General features: G+C 41.3%; 1 protein-coding gene across 7 annotated transcripts in view; it reads right to left on the reverse strand.

The window, feature by feature from the left end:
• RAPGEF4 (Rap guanine nucleotide exchange factor 4) overlaps positions 1–18711 on the reverse strand; it is a 334349-nt gene that overhangs the window by 187242 nt on the left and 128396 nt on the right. Inside the window, exon 1 of one of the 7 annotated variants that reach the window (XM_025274795.3) lies at positions 3841–4154. The exons of the other annotated variants lie outside the window; for them this stretch is intronic. The gene's annotated coding sequence lies outside the window, so the exon portion shown is untranslated. Of the gene's footprint in view, positions 1–3840; positions 4155–18711 lie in introns of those variants that run through there. 7 annotated transcript variants of the gene reach the window in all.

Raw genomic sequence — 18711 nt, forward strand, 5'->3', positions numbered from 1 at the left:
GAAGCAGAGATGAGTGGGGAACGACCGATACAGGGAAGCCCAGGTCAGGGGTGGGGAACATCTGGAAAATGCTTTACAAGGTACATCTCAGATGCAGCTGAAATGCAAAAGTAGCCAGACTCTCAGGGATCTTGGATTCTATTCTAAGACAAGAGGAAACCACCAAAGGTTTGGAACTCAGGCAGAACTTGAACAGTCTGCATTTCTAACAGATTCAGAGGTGTTGGTGGCAAGAGGCCACGCCTGGAGACCAGCTGGGAGCCTAAATCACTAGGTCAGGCTTAGTTTGGCTTCGACCAAAAACAGACCCTGAGAAAGGTCTTCGCTTCCAGGAATGTATTTGGGAGGTGATCTCAGGAAGCACATGTCTGCGAGTGGGAAAAGTGAGCCAGGGACGGGGGTGGGGCAGAAAAGCCAATAGTGGGTGTACTGGTGAGTGAATTACTGCTGGGGGCCCATTGAGAAAGTGAGCTGAACACAGGTCAACACTGTCCCATGGAGGACTGTATAAGCTGGGGTGTTTGTCACCGGTACTTGCCCCTGGGAGCATGAGATCCCTGACACTTTTGAGCTGGCTCCTCAGCTGTGAAGATTCAACAGTCTGGGTGGGGGTTGAGGGTGGGGGGGTTAGGGAGCGGGGGAGACAGGCCACTGCAGCTGCAGATGAGTTCAGAAATGGGCCAAGGGTATATGGAGTGAGCTGTCAATTACCTTTGCTACAAGTAAGTTTTCCGTTTCATCAGAGTAGGTAAGAAAAATACAAATGATTTTCAAATTCTGTCAACATTTCTTAAATAAATCTCTCCCTTTCTATCAAAGACTGAAGGATGCTAAACCGAAATGTGTTTCATATATATTTTACCTTCATGACGCAGGGGCCACGTTCAGAATATTTAACAACTGAAGAGCAAAGGCTCTGACTGTTTAAAACGGACCTTGACCTTAAAAACACACACAGGTGTGGACTAGCTGAATACCAATCCCCCCACATTTCCTAAAGATGCTTCTGTTGGTAGGAACAGAGTGGGCACGGCTCAAAGGCAAGCACAGAATTTCCATGTAAGGGGGAAAGCTTCTGGGTCTCCAGTTAGATAATGGATAAGAAATGTATGAATAAGAAAATGCTGCCCAACAGAGTGGCATGAGGAAGTCAGAGGTGATCTTGGGTGAATTCCTTAAAGAAAAAGCGTATCTGATGGGCACTGACATTGCCCATGTGAACCCCAGACAGGTGTGTGGATTCTGCATCTGAACACGATCTACTGACTGCAAACACAGGTTTTCTAACCAATCTACCTCCCCACTGTAAATGGGGAATAAAAGTACTGGTTATCCAAATTACAGTCCAAGGTCAACCTGAGATTAAGGTCTTGTATCTGAAGGTAAAATATTTCAAACCGTTTTCACGGCTTCCAACTCGGACACACTGCTGTTGGAGTGTCATCCCAGCAAGGAACGGCCTCATACATTTTAGCAGCTCACTGCTGGCTCCCTGGTCCTGGGGTAGAGTTACACGGGTAGAGGAGAATTTAAACACTGTGATCACAGGTCACTGTTGAAGCAAAATTGCTGTGGTGGCAGTTTAGTTACTAGAAGAAGCCTAATCGATGAAGACAAAAATTGGTCTGGTGCCACAGCTCCTGTCTGACTCCATGAGTCCAATTATTTCACAGACTATATATATATCATTCCCCTTCTAGACTCAAAAATGACTCTCATACATGGTGTGTTCTTTTTTACTAACCTAAATACAAATTAAGGAAGCACTCAATACTCCTGCCTTCTTCCACACCATATTTTGCATCTCATTTCACACCACTTGAAGTAAGAGCTGGGTTAGATTTTCCACGGTCCTGAGAACCAACTGTGAGTTGATTCAGACATTGCTAATGGGAGCAGGCTTCCAATCAACCCCACCTTTTCTTAAGGAGGATTCAAATATCTTTTGGTTAAAAGTTTCACCAGGTATTTACCTGGTAGACTTTTTCTTTTTTAAAAATGTATTTATTTATTTATTATTTTTTTTAAATTTTATTTTATTTTTAAACTTTACATAACTGTATTAGTTTTGCCAAATATCAAAATGAATCCGCCACAGGTATACATGTGTTCCCCATCCTGAACCCTCCTCCCTCCTCCCTCCCCATTCCATCCCCCTGGGTCGTCCCAGTGCACCAGCCCCAAAAAAATGTATTTATTTTTTAATTGAAGGATAATTGCTTTATAGAAGTTTGCTGTTTTCTTGGCAGACTTTTTTCTTAATGTCTAGTCCTGTTTTCCTTCTATTATATGTTTGACCAATGAGCTGGTCTTTCAAGAGTCTTCATCCATCTCTGATATGAATGTTTTGGGCCTCTTGGCAGAGGAAATATATCTTTAAGATTGGGTTAACTTCTTTATATACATATTGAACATATTATTTAGATATATTAAACACACTGCTTTTAAAACTGGCCTCCTCCATGTGCTTGGTCATCTGCTACCCTGCCCCAACTCCATCCTTCCAAGTCATCAAATAATTAGCAGTTAATAAAGTCAAGATTTAATGATATAATATGAGTAAGTACAACAATTTGACACAGAACAACTAAAGGCAGGAAAACAGTCTGGTGCTCCAAGTAGGCAGCACTTCAGAACTCTTGGATCTAGTTTATGGCTCCTAACAACAGTTACCATGACGATGATGGAGCTGGTGATAGTGGTGATGATGAGGATAATATTTGCTAGAACCTTATAACCTGTAAAGCACCTTCACATGTTACCTCATTTAAACTTTACTCAACCTTACAATACAGTTATTAACAGCACAGATATCCTTATTTTTGCCGATGAAAAATGCATCTCAGAGAAGAAGGGACCTGCACATTGTTAAGTGACTCACATGGTTATAAACCAGAGGATGAAGATATAAGCGCAGACCTTGAGATTCTAGATTCTTCCCTCACATCACGTGGCCTCCTACTTCCTCCTCCTCTGGCAACTTCTTGCAGTGCACTTATTAATTTCCTTGTGGTTGAAATTAAACCTTGTCTTTCAGATACATGAATTTTAGCCTTAGAATCACTCCCAAAGTCCTGCACGCCATTAAACAGCAGTTAAAGAGGCCCTGAGCCAGACTCATTAACTATATAAAGAAGGCAAAACTGGGTCTACACTCAAGGCATCCACGGGTTTAGCTAGCTAGCCCCAGAGGACACAGGGGGCTTCCCAGGTGGCACCTGTGGTAAAGAACACACCTGCCAACTCAGGAGACATAAGAGATGCAGGTTCAATCCCTGGGTCGGGAAGATCCCCTGGAGGAGGGCATGGCAACCCACTTCAGTATTCTGGCCTGGAGAATGCCGTGGACAGAGGAGCCTGGCAGGATACAGGTCATAAGGTTGAAAAGCATTGGACATGACTGAAGTGACTTAGCACACATGCAGAGGACACAGGAATGCAAAGAGGAATTCATTTCAGGTGGATACCCATAAAGGTTGAAAGAGATTAAGAAGTAAATATGAGAGAGAGGAGAAAAGTGTCAGCTAAAACAAGTCCGAAATAGAGGAAAAAAGAATATTAGCTAAATATTCTCTAAGCATTTCACACTGTGCACACCATGGCAGAAATCAATCTAATAAATCTAATTTGAGAAATTTAATATACATTTAGAAGAAAAATACTAGATCTACTTAATTATCAACAGCCCCTTATTGAAACCCATGAACACACCACAAACATATTTTTAACACTTTCCCATCTGTATATACCAAAGAGCTTATCAGCAAAATCTACTGGAATAAGGAATCTCTCCCCCTCTTCTCAGTTCATTGACCACCACAGGGTGGCTATTTTCATTACCTTTTGCCCACCGTTTTCCGTGATCCATTAGACAGCAGCTTCACAAAGTTTCATAAAATATTTTAAATGAAGGTACTTTATTGAGAGGCCACTGATGAATTTCTCTGATAAGGCACACACAGTATTCTCTCTCAATCCAGATCCACAGAAGTACAATTAAAAAAAATAAACTGCAAATGTGCTGGAGTAATAGCAATGCTAGCTATAAAATTTCAGCACTTTAGAATAACAGAGCCCTTTCACTTATATTGGGAGAAGGCAATGGCACCCCACTCCAGTACTCTTGCCTGGAGAATCCCATGGACGGAGGAGCCTGGTAAGGCTGCAGTCCATGGGGTCGCTAAGAGTCGGACACGACTGAGCGACTTCCCTTTCACTTTTCACTTATATTAACACATAGTATCATATGTAAACCCCACTGACAACTGAGAGCAAGTCTTACGCTCGCTCCTTGTTAGAAAAGGAGAAACTGAGTGGCTGGTTCAGGGCATGAACCCAGCAGCACAGGCTGCTTCCTTCTGTTTGGAGAAGTGCTGCAAGCTCTAGCCCAGTGCAAGGGCATTATGCTGCTTTCCAGCTAAAACTGTAGAATAGGCTAGAGAATGAAATGTTTTCATGGATGGCAAGGACTTCATCTGTCTTAAATCTACTGATTATTGATGTCAAATAGGAGATAACCAGATAACAGAAGTTACAAAAGTCACTCGATTTAGTCATTAAAGAGCTCAATAAGCCTCATCGAGTTGCTCTTATACAATTAAAACATGCTTGGTTGTCTGATTCCCAAGAACACATCACATTAGAGAAGAAAATTATAAAGGTGAGAGAAAAGGCTAAAAGTGGGCCATTGCGAGTAGTAAGAATTGACAGCTGACCCTTTAGGAAGCAGAAGCAAAGAGCAGAGCCGCTGGGAGCCATGACACCCACATGCCCGTCCACAAGCTGCCAGTACTTCTGTGCTCCACACTGGACAATAATGCCTGCTGAGGATCACGCTCTCCAGGTAAACATCAAGATGCTCATCACTGTGTTTTGGGAAATAGAATCCACTTTTAAAATATATATTTAAAAATTAGTAACATAAGAAATACCTGAGTGTTTAGAAGGGGTATTTGGACAATGTGACCAACTAGAATGACTCATGTCTCAAAGGTTCTGGACAATATCAATGGCTACAGATGAACAATGCATGAATCTGTCTGTGTGCCCAGGCTTTGCTGTTGAAGTTCTGCATTAATTGTCTCACTGAATCCTAACAACCAGAGCACAAGGTAGATTGTTTTGGTCTCTTGATTTCACCGATGAGAAAACTGAGACATGGGAGTTTAAGAAACTTGCCCAAGTCACCATCTTGTTAGGGGTGGTTTCAGGATTCGAACATAGGCTGTTCAGTTCAAAGTCAACACGTGGAGCCAAGGGGCCATTTGGCTAAGAGTCCACTGTGCCGGTTTCTAACTGTTGGCCTCATACAGCCAACCAGAGGAAACCTCACTTTTCCAAAGTTTACTTATCAGTTAGTCATTTGGAATTCAGGCTTTCCATCATTCATTCCACCAACATTTCTTGAGCATCAGCTGTGTGTCAAGATACTGTACAGGGTGCTGAGGACACAAAGATGAACAAACACAACTCCTGCACCAAAGAAGCTAATGGGGGAGGAGGAAGACAGACTTATAAACAGTAAATTACTGCACAATGTGCACTTATGGAAGGCAACTCTGGTGTCAAGGAAGATGCAGTTTTATGCCTGTAGTTAGCAGCCTAGACCTGTACTTTTTAAAGAGTGTGAGCACTATTGAAACTAACAATAGCCCTGACCCCTGAGCCTCCCTAAGCTTCCCTGAGCCCTAAGTCCAGCAAAGCTCTGGGGGCGGCAGGCAGGGAGGTAGACAGTACAGCGTGAGTAACCCTTAGGTTTCCCATCTTTAATGATGGGAGTCTCTGGTTCTGGTCAGTAAGGGAATATGAGATTTGCACACTCTTTTCAATATACTGGTATGTAGCTGCCTTGACCAGCTGTGTATAATGCCCTTCCCCCATCTGTAGGCTATGCAGGTATGTTTTCCAAAAAAGTATATGGAAAAAAAAAACCTCTCTCACTTCATTATATAAATAAACCAACCACTACCAAAATAAAAAGGGAAAAACTTCCATTACACCCACCTTTGGTTTCCTGAATAGCCTCTTTGGGAAGCAATTCAGTGTACTTTTCCCAGAAAACTTAGTTGCAATCTCCCTATTTTTAAGTATGTTTGATGAGTTATACAAATAATACATTCTCATTATTTAAAAAATCAAATGATCAGAAGTATGCAGAGTAAAAAGTAATAGTATCACTTTACCTCCTCACCCCAACCCCTCTGGTCAGCTCCACTGTTAATAGTCTAGTATATATCATTCCAGAACTTTGTGCATTTGCTTACATATCTAAGTATCCATACCAATCCATGACTTCAGGCTCATTTTTAAAGTACATGGAATCACATCAGCACACACTGTCCTGCAGCTCCCTGTTTTTAAATTAACAATATGGCCTGAAGACCCTTCTATATCACTACATACAGATCTTTAGCTTCTGAAACTGCTCCACAGTATTTCAAGTTATGGATAATTTTAATTTAGTTAACCAATCCTCCACTGCTGGACACTTAGGGCTTTCCCAGTGATGCACTATTACAAACAATACTGAAAAAAAGACTCAAATAAATATCTTTGTGAATATGTGTTTTTTTGTTTTTCTTTTCCTGAATTATATTTAACATACAATACTATTTTAGCTTCATGTTTAGAACACAGTGATTCAATATTTTATTTTTATTTCTATACACTTGATAGAAAGTTACTGTAAAATATTGGCTATATTCCCTGTGCTGTACATTATATCCTTGTATCCTATTTTATACCTAGTAGCTTGAACTTCTTAATCCCCTACCTTTGTCTCACACCTCTTCACTTGTAACCACTGGTTTGTTCTCTGTATCTGTGGGTCTGTTTCTGTTATGTTATATTCATTCATCTTTTATTTTTAGATTCCACATGTAAGTGAAAACATACAGTATTTGTCTTTCTCTGACTTACTTGACTAATCATAATACCCTCCAAGTTCATCCCTGTTGTTGTAAATGGCAAAATTTCATTTTTTTTTTTTATGGCTGAGTATCCATCATGTTAAAGTATTTTTGGAGGAAAGTATCTAGACCTGGAAACAGTTCTCCCAAATGGTTTTATTTCAAATTTTATAGATACTGCCAACTCAGCCACAAATTTTGATTCATACTTATAACCCTGCCAACAGAGTATGAGAATACCTGCTTTCCCACAACCTCCTCAACCCTCAATATTTATCAGTTATTTCCGGTTTCTTTTTACAAATCTGTTGGGAAAAGAAAGCATATTTAATTGCTGTTTTATGTTTTTCTAATTGTGCTCTGCTGTGTGCTCTGCTAAGTCGCTTCAGTCGTGTCTGACTCTTTGCAACCCCATGGACTGTAGCCCACCAGGCCTCTCTGTCCCTGGGGATTCTCCAGGCAAGAATACTGGAGCAGGTTGCCATTCCCTTCTCCAGGGGATCTTTCCAACCCAAAGATCAAACCCCTGTGACATATATCTCCTGCATCGGCAGGCGGGTTCTTACCTCTGGCGCTACCTGACTACTAGCGGTATTTACATATTTGCATACATGTGTGCTGAGTCATGTGCAACTCTTTGCAACCTTATGAACTCAGCCCATCAGGCTGCTCTGTCCATGGGATCTTCCAAGCAAGAATACTAGAGTCAGTTGCTATTTCCTCCTCCAGGGGATCTTCCTGACCCAGGGATCGAACACACATCTCCTGTGGTTCCTGCAATGGCAGGTAGATTCTTTTACTACTGGGCCATCTGGGAAACCCTTTACATATTTATTGGCCATTTACATTTCTTTTTTTTGAACTGCCTGTACATTTTGGTTACCTATTTTTTCTAGCTAGTGGCCTTTCCTTGTTGACTGACAAGATACTTGATTTCTTTATTTTAGAGGGGAATGTAATTGTGTAAGCCTTCTCATCCAGGTGATGCAAACTTGAATGTCAACCACAGAAATAATCAAACTGCAATTGGGAAAGTTACCATATACACCAGCTGTAATTCTAGTCCTTCCTAGAAATGAACAGACTAAAAATAGCTTCCCTGCAGTCAGCACACACAGAATCCTTCTGGATACAACCTCACGTGGACATTAGATGCCCTGAAGTAAGGCAACAGGTGAGAACGTGAATGGGTCTGTCAGCACCACTCAGCATCACTTTGTGAGTGAGTGGGACCAGGGAAAAGAAAATGATTGGGGGAGAAAACGTTGCTGATAAACTTTGTGCTTGTGCTCAGTCCTGTCCAACTCTTTGCTAACCCATCAACTAAAGCCCGCCAGGCTCCTCTGTCCATGGAATTCTCCAGGCAAGAATACTGGAGTGGGTTGCCATTTTCTCCTCCAGGGGATCTTCCCGACCCCAGGATCGAACCTGCATCTCCTGTGTCTCCTGCATTGGCAGGAGGATTCTTTACCACTCTGGCACTAAGAGGTTGGGCAAAAAGGACCAGACAAATATGATGGAGACAAAATCACCACAGTCACTTCTCTGCCTCTAGTTGTGTGTCCACCTCTCTAACCTTACACTTTGCTTTTCACGTGAGGTGGTGCATAATTAATTCACCGGAAGTGCAGATTCTAATGCAAAGAGTACCAACTTCAGTAATTTGTTCTAACAGATTCAAAGCCTAACTCCCACAGCAAATTAGTAATGCTGGCTGAGTCACAGAGGGGTCACAGACAACGTTTCTTCAAGTCTATCTGCCTCTATTCTTAGTAATCATCTTAGAGTGAGAGAACAATAAATAACAAGAATCTATTCATATCTCAGACCTCTAGCATGTTTGGAATCACATAGCACCAACTTTGGAACGGGTCAAAGATTCACTGCTCTCAAATCAAGGTGGAAGGTCCCTCAGAGCTAATGCTCTCCGGGGCTGAAAAGTAGCAACGAAGACAAGGCTGCAGACCAGCGCTTGGCGGGGTGTTTCCCAGGGGGCAGGTAGCCAGGAAAGAGGGAGAAGTCTTTGACCTGAGAGGTCCGTCCCAGGTGGGTGAGCAGGTTGTGTCTGGATTTGCTATAGCCCATCAGGGTGAACAACGAAGCCTGGAAGAGCAAGGCTCAGCTGGAGTAAAGAGCAGCTCATAGTCCAGGTCTTGAATTCTTTTCTTTAAACTCAATGGTGACGATAAGGAAGACTTTAAACCATTGCATCTGTACATATCTTTACTCCGTGCTGAATGACTGCATGTTATGGGTGGATTAGGAAAGAGAAGATAGCAGCTCAAGGGCCAAGGGGAAAGACTTGTAGGCACTCTGATTGTAGAACTAAGTACAGTCTCAAAATTCTGCCAAGGTTGTAACAAATGGATGACAGTGGAAATGTCTTGGCTTCCTGCTGCTACTGCTGCTAAGTCACTTCAGTCATGTCCGACTCTGTGCGACCCCATAGACAGCAGCCCACCAGGCTCCCCCGTCCCTGGGATTCTCCAGGCAAGAACACTGGAGTGGGTTGCCATTTCCTTCTCCAGTGCAGGAAAGTGAAAAGTAAAAGTGAAGTCACTCAGTCGTGTCCGACCCTTAGCGAACCCATGGACTGCAGCCTACCAGGCTCCTCCGTCCATGGGATTTTCCAGGCAAGAGTACTGGAGTGGGGTGCCATTGCCTTCTCCGCTTGGCTTCCTAAGTATCCTGTAATAAATTCTCTCATATTTTACTTGTCATCTTAAATGTAATTTTAAATATACTTGTATGCACACACATAGCAAGATCCCTCTGAATTCAAAGTTCTAGCAGAAAACATGAGACTATTTCAAGGCAAGATGAAAAATAGGATCATTCTTAGAGTTCTGAGGAATCTCCCAAAGCCTACTCATGAATATCAGCCATCTATCTCTCTGTTGTCTGGCTGCACTGAGGATTCAATCATAGACACATTGTATTTACTGAGAAAAAATTATTGGACTTTGTATTCAATGATTTACACCCTGTCCTCTAAAGTAGCATCTTCAATTAAAGAGCCCAATTACCTCGCCTGAGCTGGTGGTGTATTAGAACAATCAATTGCATTTGACTAATGCACCCAAGTAATGGCCATTCAATAAATGTGCTCCAGTCAGTCTGAACTGTTGTTAGACAAAGAGAGCCTGGGTGAGAGGGTTTACATCACTGCTGCTTGTGAAGCTGTAAGGAAAAGCAACAACAGCCTTAGTACTTCATGCCCTCAAACAAGATTTCAAAAATGTGACATCTAACTCACAACAACGGGAGGGCATATTTGGTGATATAATAATTTGTGGGGGACAATATAACTGCAACAGAACCCCCATTAAGTATTAAATAATATATCGTAAGTACATGCAACCAGGGCTTGGCAACTAGAAGGCCATCCAGCTGGCCTAAAACACTCCTTAACCTAAAAGTTGTAAATTATTAAAATAGGCATAACAAAGATTACTCACTAGAAGTCAGGCAATCACATATTTTAAAAAAGAATAAAAATATTGTCCACATAAGTCCCTGAAGAGTTTTGTTAACAGATGCTTAAAAGTGCCAGTAAAAACTCTTAACAATTAACAAATGCATTTGATAGAAACAATAAGGTTGAAACAATAGGATAATCTACACATTGAAGAATAGCTGCCTTCAGCAGAGAACGAAGCAAATTTGGAAGCAGATACCATTTAGAAACTAAATACAGGTACTTCAGTTGTGTGTTTTCCCAGAAATGGGATTTATTTTAGATAGAGAAATTCTATCATCTTTTAATACTTCATCAAAGACAGGGTATGTACAGGAGAAGGATGCTGGACCCAACACTGGAAAACTTGAACCTGGGTTTTGCTACTTTCCAGTTGTGTGACTCAGAACAAATAGATTCATATCTCTGAGCCTCAGCTTCTTTATTCATAAAAATCACAAACAGGACAATAACCAGCTGCCATCCAGCACTATTGGGAGGATTAAGCAACCGTGTAAGAGTAAACCGCAAAGTGGCTGGAAGACAGAAGTTTCTCAATGAAAGCTTTTTGGATCTGAAGGATTTATCCTAGTTTTAATACATACTTGCCTTGGATGTCCATTTTCTGATTTCAGTAATATGGTTATTTCAAAATTTTGTTGCCGCTCTCTGTTACAATTGCCTTCAGTGCCAAAAGTAGTTAGTTTCTTCCTTTTGTCAAAATGTATAATATCCATTTTTGTGGTCTTTGAAATGGGAAAATTATTGTCATTTTACAATTGAAACCAGAGGCCCAGAGGAATTAAATGATTGGGTGAAGGGTATGAAACAGGTCAGAAGCTGAGATAAATCACCTAGATGTTTTGCCCTGCCCACCACTACACCCCACCTTACTCCAGACTCTGTGAGGCATTTCTCCAAGTTTTGAAAAGAAATTTCCTGTGACTGCCACATCTCCCTTGAGTCAGCTCTCTCCCCAGCAGACAGGATGCCAATACCCATCAAAATACTCTGCTGACAGCCTTGACACCTCAAAAATCAGGGGAAATGGAAGGCAGGCTAATTCACAGGTCTCTCTTTTGAGCAAAATTCTGAATCCATTCAGAAATCACCCAAGTAAGAAAGTCTTATTCATGTCTCTCATTCCTTTCGGATTAGCAGGTTTTCAGATAGCATACAGGCTGGTTTGAACATGATGAAGCCCTACAGAGAGCAGTAACTGTCTCTTTTTTTCTCCTAGGAAATATGTGATTCTCTGTGAATTAAAAGCAGTAAGCCACTAGTAAAGTCACATATAAGTAGGTTACCTGAATCTTAAGTCAGCAAGTAATATATATTTTCCTTAATTCTAATAGAATTTTTCTTAATTTGAATAATATACAAGTTTTATACCAAATTTTAAAATTGAGTTAATGGTGCTATAGCTCTTTTCAAAACATTTCAAAAGTTTTGATCAAAACCTAAATATTTCCAAGCTGCTGATTCTGCGAGTACAATCCCTAGGCTACATTCAATTAGATGGTTTTCCATAGGATTTTTTATAAACTTAAATCTCAGCGTATAGAGAAGACAAAACCCATAAAGTCATTTTAGGAATAAGAAACAGGCATAAAGAGAAATAACCTCACCCAGCTATATCCATGCGTGCAGCAGCAGATTGCTGGTGATATCTGTGGTTATTCTAAAACATTCCATAGCAACTGAAATGAGCCATTACCACCTAGAATTAATTATAGGGTTTCAGAATTTCGTTACTGAAGCCATAGCCCTATCTTGGGGCTCGTTTGCTAGGCTGTAGCCATTCCAGAACAGGAATAAGAAAACAAATCCTGACATAAACCAATACAGACCACACAGCTGCTTAAGACGGATAAAAAGCTTAAAGATTGAGCTGGCATTTTTTCTCTTCTCTCCCATGAGGCACAAAAGTCTTCACAAGTTTAGCTGGATCCTCATTTCAAAAAGGACATGATGGAGAGCTTCTCAAAGCTGGGAACTGGCTTGGCTGTATATGTATATGATACAGATATATCTATATAGATAGATACAGAATATATAATAGATTATAGCATACAGTGTCATGATATGAACTACATTCCTGTTATGGGTTATCATATCATAGAATATGATTTTTAAAAGTCTAGAAAAACAGTGCAGGAAAATACCCTAAATTCCTCTAATTAAGTAGCTCAGTTTTGTGGCTCAGTTGTGTCTAACTCTTTGCAACCCCATGGACTGCAGCACACCAGGCTTCTCTGGTCCCTATCCATCACCAGCTCCTGAAGCTTGCTCAAACTCATCTCCATCAAGTTGGTAATACTATGCAACCATCTCATCCTCTGTCTTCCCCTTCTCCTCCTGCCCTCAATCTTTCCCAGCATCAGGGTCTTTTCCAATGAGTCAGTTCTTTGCATCAGGTGGCCAAAATATTGGAGCTTCAGCATCAGTCCTTCCAATGAATATTAAGGATTGATTTCCTTTAGGATTGACTGGTTTGATCTCCTTGCAGTCCAAGGGACTCTCAAGAGTCTTCTCCAACACCACAGTTCAAAAGCATCAGTTTTTTGGTGCTCAGCTTTTTTTATGGTCCAACTCTCACATCCATACATGACTACTGGAAAAACCATAGCTTTGACTAGATGGACTTTTGTCAACAAAGTAATGTCTCTGCTTTTTAATATGCCATCTAGGTTGGTCATAGCTTTCCTTCCAAGAAGCAAGTATCGTTTAATTTCATGGCTGCAGTCACCATCTGCAGTGATTTTGGAGCCCAAGAAAATAAAGTCTGTCACTGTTTCCATTGTTTCCCCATCTATCTGCCATAAAGTGATGGGACAGGATGCCATGATCTTAGTTTTTTGAATGTTTTAAGCCAGCTTTGTCCACTCTCCTCTTTCACTTTCATCAAGAGGCTCTTTAGTTCCTCTTCACTTTTTGACATAAATGTGGTGTCATCTGCATATCTGAGGTTATTGATATTTCTCCCGGAAATCTTGATTCCAGCTTGAGCTTCTTCCAGCCCAGCATTTCTCATGATGTACTCTGCATATAAGTTAAATAAGCAGGGTGACAATATACAGGCAAATTAAGTAAGCTGCAGGCAAAATCATCAGCTACTGCACAGTGGTAACAACAGCAGAGGGAAGCAAGGCCATAGGGAAGGAAGTGGAGTGAGGAAGGAGGTGACCTGAGGGTGATGCAGCACAGCCAGGGCGCTGCAGTTCCTGGGACTCCTCTTGATTTGAGCTGAACACCTTCCCGGGAGTGAAGAGTTCACCCTTGGGAATCCCCAACTATTAAGCACCTATGATTTCCTCTGTATTTTCTCCATGAACAGTGTCAGTGATGGCATATGCAACTCACATGTAAAGACACCTCACTTGTACATTTCATATCATACACTATCTGAGCTTAGACTTCCCTTTAGGTATCAGATACAACCTCTGCCCTCCAGATGCCTACGTCAGACTGAGTGGATAAACAAGTGAGCACCCATTCAATAACAGCAATAAAATTATATTAGGCTGGACATGCGAAATTACCATGTTTGGAAATCAGAAGTGGTTGAACATCAGCCATTTTGTATGGTTTAACTTGATATAAATCACCAAAATGCAGGGAGGGGCCAAATAGCTTAGAGACGGGGCTGAGAACCTGAAGATTGAGGCAAATTGTTTCAAATACATTCCCTAACCCCATATTCCACCCACAACAACATGGGAGCTAAGTTGCTTCAGTCGTGTCTGACTCTTTGCGACCCCATAGACTGTAGCCTGCCAGGCTCCTCTGTCCATGGGGTTTTCCAGGCAAGAATACTGGAGTGGGTTGCCATGCCCTCCTCCAGGGGATCTTCCTGACCCAGGGATCGAACCTGCATCTCTTTTGTCTCCTGCATCAGCAGGCAGCTTCTCCACCACTAGCGTCACCTAGTAAAGATGGGTGAAGATACCTAAAAGTTAGAAATCAATTTTTCATGATTTTCAACACAAAATCCAACATTAAGTTTGTTCAAGAGTTTGGACTTCCTTTGCTTTCTACTATTTTCCTCAAAATAATCAAGTATAAAATTAGCCAGAGGGAAAGAAATTTTAACAAAAAGGTTTCCAATATGGTGACTTTGAGGGGTTCAGAATAGTACCTACTAGTGTTTATTTTTAAACTCATCACCTTTCAACAAGAACACAATATAGAAGAATTTATCAAGGCCTCCAGCTCATCTTCTTTTTCATGATAAACTTTCTCTGTGAAGAGAACATGACTGTTTCTGAAGAACTTTCCTGCATTATCTTATTTAGGCTTCTAAAAACATCATGAGGTGAGAATTAGCATTCATACTTTACCGAAAAGGAAATGAATTGTTCTAGAGGCTTGCTTAGAGGGGAGGAAACCCGGTTCTGTTTTTCAACCTAACCTTTGGCTTCTGATAGAGACTGACTGGCTTCAGATTCTGACGTGCAAGCAGCTAATTAAGCACATACAAGATGCCAGGCCCTTGATTAGGGGGTTTTCCTTGTGGTACTGTTCATCTTCTGGCAAACACTTGACAAGGAAGTCAAGCCTTTCTTTAAGTGTGCAAAAACTCAGGAATCACGATATTCAGTTGCGTCAAAAGAATATAGCTCAGCTTTTAGAAAACAGTCTCTGGAGAGAAGCTCTTCTCCATGTAGGCTCCTTCAATTGTTCTTTATATTAAAGAAGGAGAAACAAGAATGAGACCTAGGCTGTGTCACTTAAGTGTCCTTGTGTAGCCTCAACTTGAAGAAACATTTCTGGGATCTTTTTTAAACAAAGGTTAAACCTCCTGGTTCCCTCTACACTGTGTGACTCAGATGAAGAAAAATTTCCTTGTCCACAAAAGCTAAGGACAATATAAAGTGGTGATACAGAGTTATTTGTTAATAAAAGTGCCTTTTGAAGAGGCTTTTCCAGGTGGACACTTCACTGTCATCACAAATCTGTCTCACCCACTGCTCTAAAGATATGCCTGCTGCTGCTAAGTCGCTTCAGTCTTGTCCGACTCTGTGCGACCCTATAGACGGCAGCCCACCAGGCTCCCCCGTCCCTGGGATTCTCCAGGCAAGAACACTGGAGTGGGTTACCATTTCCTTCTCCAATGCATGAAAGTGAAAAGTGAAAGTGAAGTCGCTCAGTCATGCCTGATTCTTAGCGACCCCATGGACTGCAGCCCACCAGGCTCCTGCGTCCATGGGATTTTCCAGGCAAGAGTACTGGAGTGGGGTGCCATTGCCTTCTCCAAAAGATATGTCTAGGATAAGCCAAACAGGAGTTAATGGATGAATGGAAACAAGCAAAGGAATAGCTTACAGAGACACGGGGTAACCAAGGCCAGTCCCTCCAAGACTGAGGAATATCTCCAAGAACAAAGATGCCATAGCCTCTCCTCACACCTGAAAGAAGTTAGTTGGCTAATGCTAACTAGCTGAGGAATGCTGTGCTTGTTATGCTCGAAAATTAAAGATCTTTGCTTTATGCCATGAACTGTGGTTGATAATGTGGCCGCTCTCTTATTCAAACTTAGGACCAGCTCTCAACTGTTGTATGGATTTGGAGAAATGCTTCTCCAATCAGCTACCATCCGATTTCTGAACAAATATCAAAAACTCCTGTGGATGAACACAGGTCTAAAGACAGAATGACACGTGTGAATAATTTATTCACAATAATAATAATAATTCACAACAATAATTTGTTGTTGTTTAGTCGTTAAGTCATGTCTTTGTGACCCCATGGTCCAAATCTCTTTTGCCAGGCTCCTCTGTCCATGGGATTTCCCATGCAAGCATACTGGAGTGGGCTACCATTTCCTTCTCCAGAGGATCTTCCCCATCCAGGGCTCAAAATCATGTCTCTTATATCTCTTATCTCCTGCATCAGTAGGCGGGTTCTTTATCACTGGGCCCCAGGGAAGCCCTGTGAATGATTATAGCATTGCTCAAGTCTTTGGCAGAACTCCCATTCATAGGATGGTCTGAAGACCACAGGACTCATTTTGCAACCCTGCTAAATTTAGCTGGAAACAGTAAGTACTGGAGAAGAGTTGCCTGTCTTTGTAGCTCAACACACCACTTGGCTGCAAAGAGAGCTGAGGCTGCTGATAGATTTGTCCTGACACTAGTATTCTGGGAAAATCTTTCCTTCTGCAGGGCTCCAAATGTGGCTCAACACTCACAGTTTTTATCACCATTGATTTTTAAAATTTATATTTTTTGCTTTTGTTTTTAAGAATTCAAAGCTCTTCCTATGTTCCCCTTCTGGAACAGGAAAACTATAGAACCCTGCTTAGTCAAGATGAAACTGGAACTATAAACTTAGTCCTCAGAATTAACAGGAAGGGTCAGCTTCAAATTAATAGCTGCCTCCATGGTTTGGATCTCTGCATAAGTGGCACACCTTTAAAGAAGGCAGGAGCACAGTTAATGGGGGAGAATTATACACATGACTCCTACTCCCCTCCAAAGGTTCCTTCCCCTCCGTAGGCGTATATTATTAGGCAGTCTGCTCTAATTTTGCAAAATGAAATACAAGATTCGTATTTTCCAGAAGCACTGGGATGTCAAAAGAAATGTAGAGTTTTCTGTAGATTGCAAATGAACCTTGAAGCACAGGTCTTTCTTTCAGTTAAGTATTATCATTAAGGATATGAGTTTTGTGAGTAATATTGATCAAAGAATATTTAATTCATGCTTTTATTATTTCAGGGATTGATTCCTGGGATGCTTGTTTTGTTAGGTGGTCCAATAATCTGTTCATGTGTTCACAAGGCAATTGCAAAGCTGCAGGACAAGAGCCCAACCACTGGAGCATGGCACACCCACCCCGGTTTCTCTGTCACTGACTGCCACGTAAAATTTGGATTAACTTAGGTATGACATGATATGAATTTATGAAACATATTCCACTTTCTTCCTTCTTATGAAATTCAAATATATTCTAGATTCTTCAAGCCAAAAATGGCTTTCAAGATGTTTAATAAAAATGTAAAAAATTTTCTGAGCCAAGTTATTCCATGTCACATAAACCTTTCCCCAATGTAGTCAGAGCTTAAAAGGTTCAATACAATTTCTTAAACGTTACCCCCTTTACCTTTATAGATTGGCAGGGATGGACATTAGTCTGTGCCGATTTAATCAAGACAAAACCGGAAAAGGACAATGGATTGAGTTCCCTGTCTCACCACAATTTATTATAAAGACCCAACACATAACTGTATTCTCAGTCATAAATCCATTTTACTCACAAAGTGCTGAAAAGTCAGAATTTTCCGATCATTTCTGGTTTTAAAGTAATATACGTACATGTGGGTGGTAAGAAATCTGTTGAGATAAAGCAAAGGGGTATGTTCTTGGACCTCTGTGTTTAGGTTCAAGAGTCTTTTCTCTTGGGTGATTCCTCGGGCTACAAGTAAAATCAACTTGTTTTACTTTTACTCCAGTTGTAGGTTAAATGTTAAAGAGTGTGTATCTTATTGCTGCTCTGACGTTCTGCCCCCTCCCCTGCTGAACTGCCTCAGAATCAGTCAGTGTTTCCCCAAGGACACGGGAAGACCTGAGGGAAACAAAAAAGCCAACTGAGTGTCTAAATAAAAAAAATTTTAAATCCAAAGCACAGAAAGTCAAAGCAGTTTTTGTTTTACTAACCATTTTGGGGACAGAAAAGGCTTTTGAGTTCCCAAACTTTGGTTTAATTTGAAGGACAAATTCTATGAGGTTTACACTATAAACAGTAGAGTAGGGAAGAATGTATGATTTCAGAGTTAGTGTTTCATCCCCAAAGGAGATCAATACAACAGAATTGATGGTGGTGGCAAGGCATGTCTGAGGGAGGTGTTTGGGGAGAGAAGAACAATTCAGCAAATTATTGGTGTGGGTCAGGGAAAGAAAGAGGCCCAGCCCCTGACCACTCCATTATGGGGTCAAATCCCAGTTGAGTGAGGGGGCATCAAATCTCCATCTTGCATCCTGAGTTGAGGGTTAGTGTAACTCAAGAATGGAGGCATGGGAGAGCATGCAAACACTAACAGAAGGCTCATGAATGGATAGAAACCCCTCGCTATTCCTTCCAAAGTCAGAAAGGAACAGCGATCCCAAACACCACCTATATTTTAATAGCACATAAAGAAAGATAAGCCCACAGAGACCAAGAAACAGGACAGCACATTCAGAGCAAGTAGGCTCTGGATGGCTTTACCTAGAGGGATTTCCATGAAGTGGCTGGAGTAGAATTTAAATCACAGTGGGTTCGGGAGTGTTAAGAAAGGGAAGAAACGGACCCAAAAGATGTAGACAATCTTTTTAAGACGTTTGGCTATAAAGGGGGAGAAAAGGA

Source organism: Bubalus bubalis, chromosome 2 (assembly GCF_019923935.1).
Source record: "Bubalus bubalis isolate 160015118507 breed Murrah chromosome 2, NDDB_SH_1, whole genome shotgun sequence".
Classification (NCBI taxonomy): domain Eukaryota; kingdom Metazoa; phylum Chordata; class Mammalia; order Artiodactyla; family Bovidae; genus Bubalus; species Bubalus bubalis.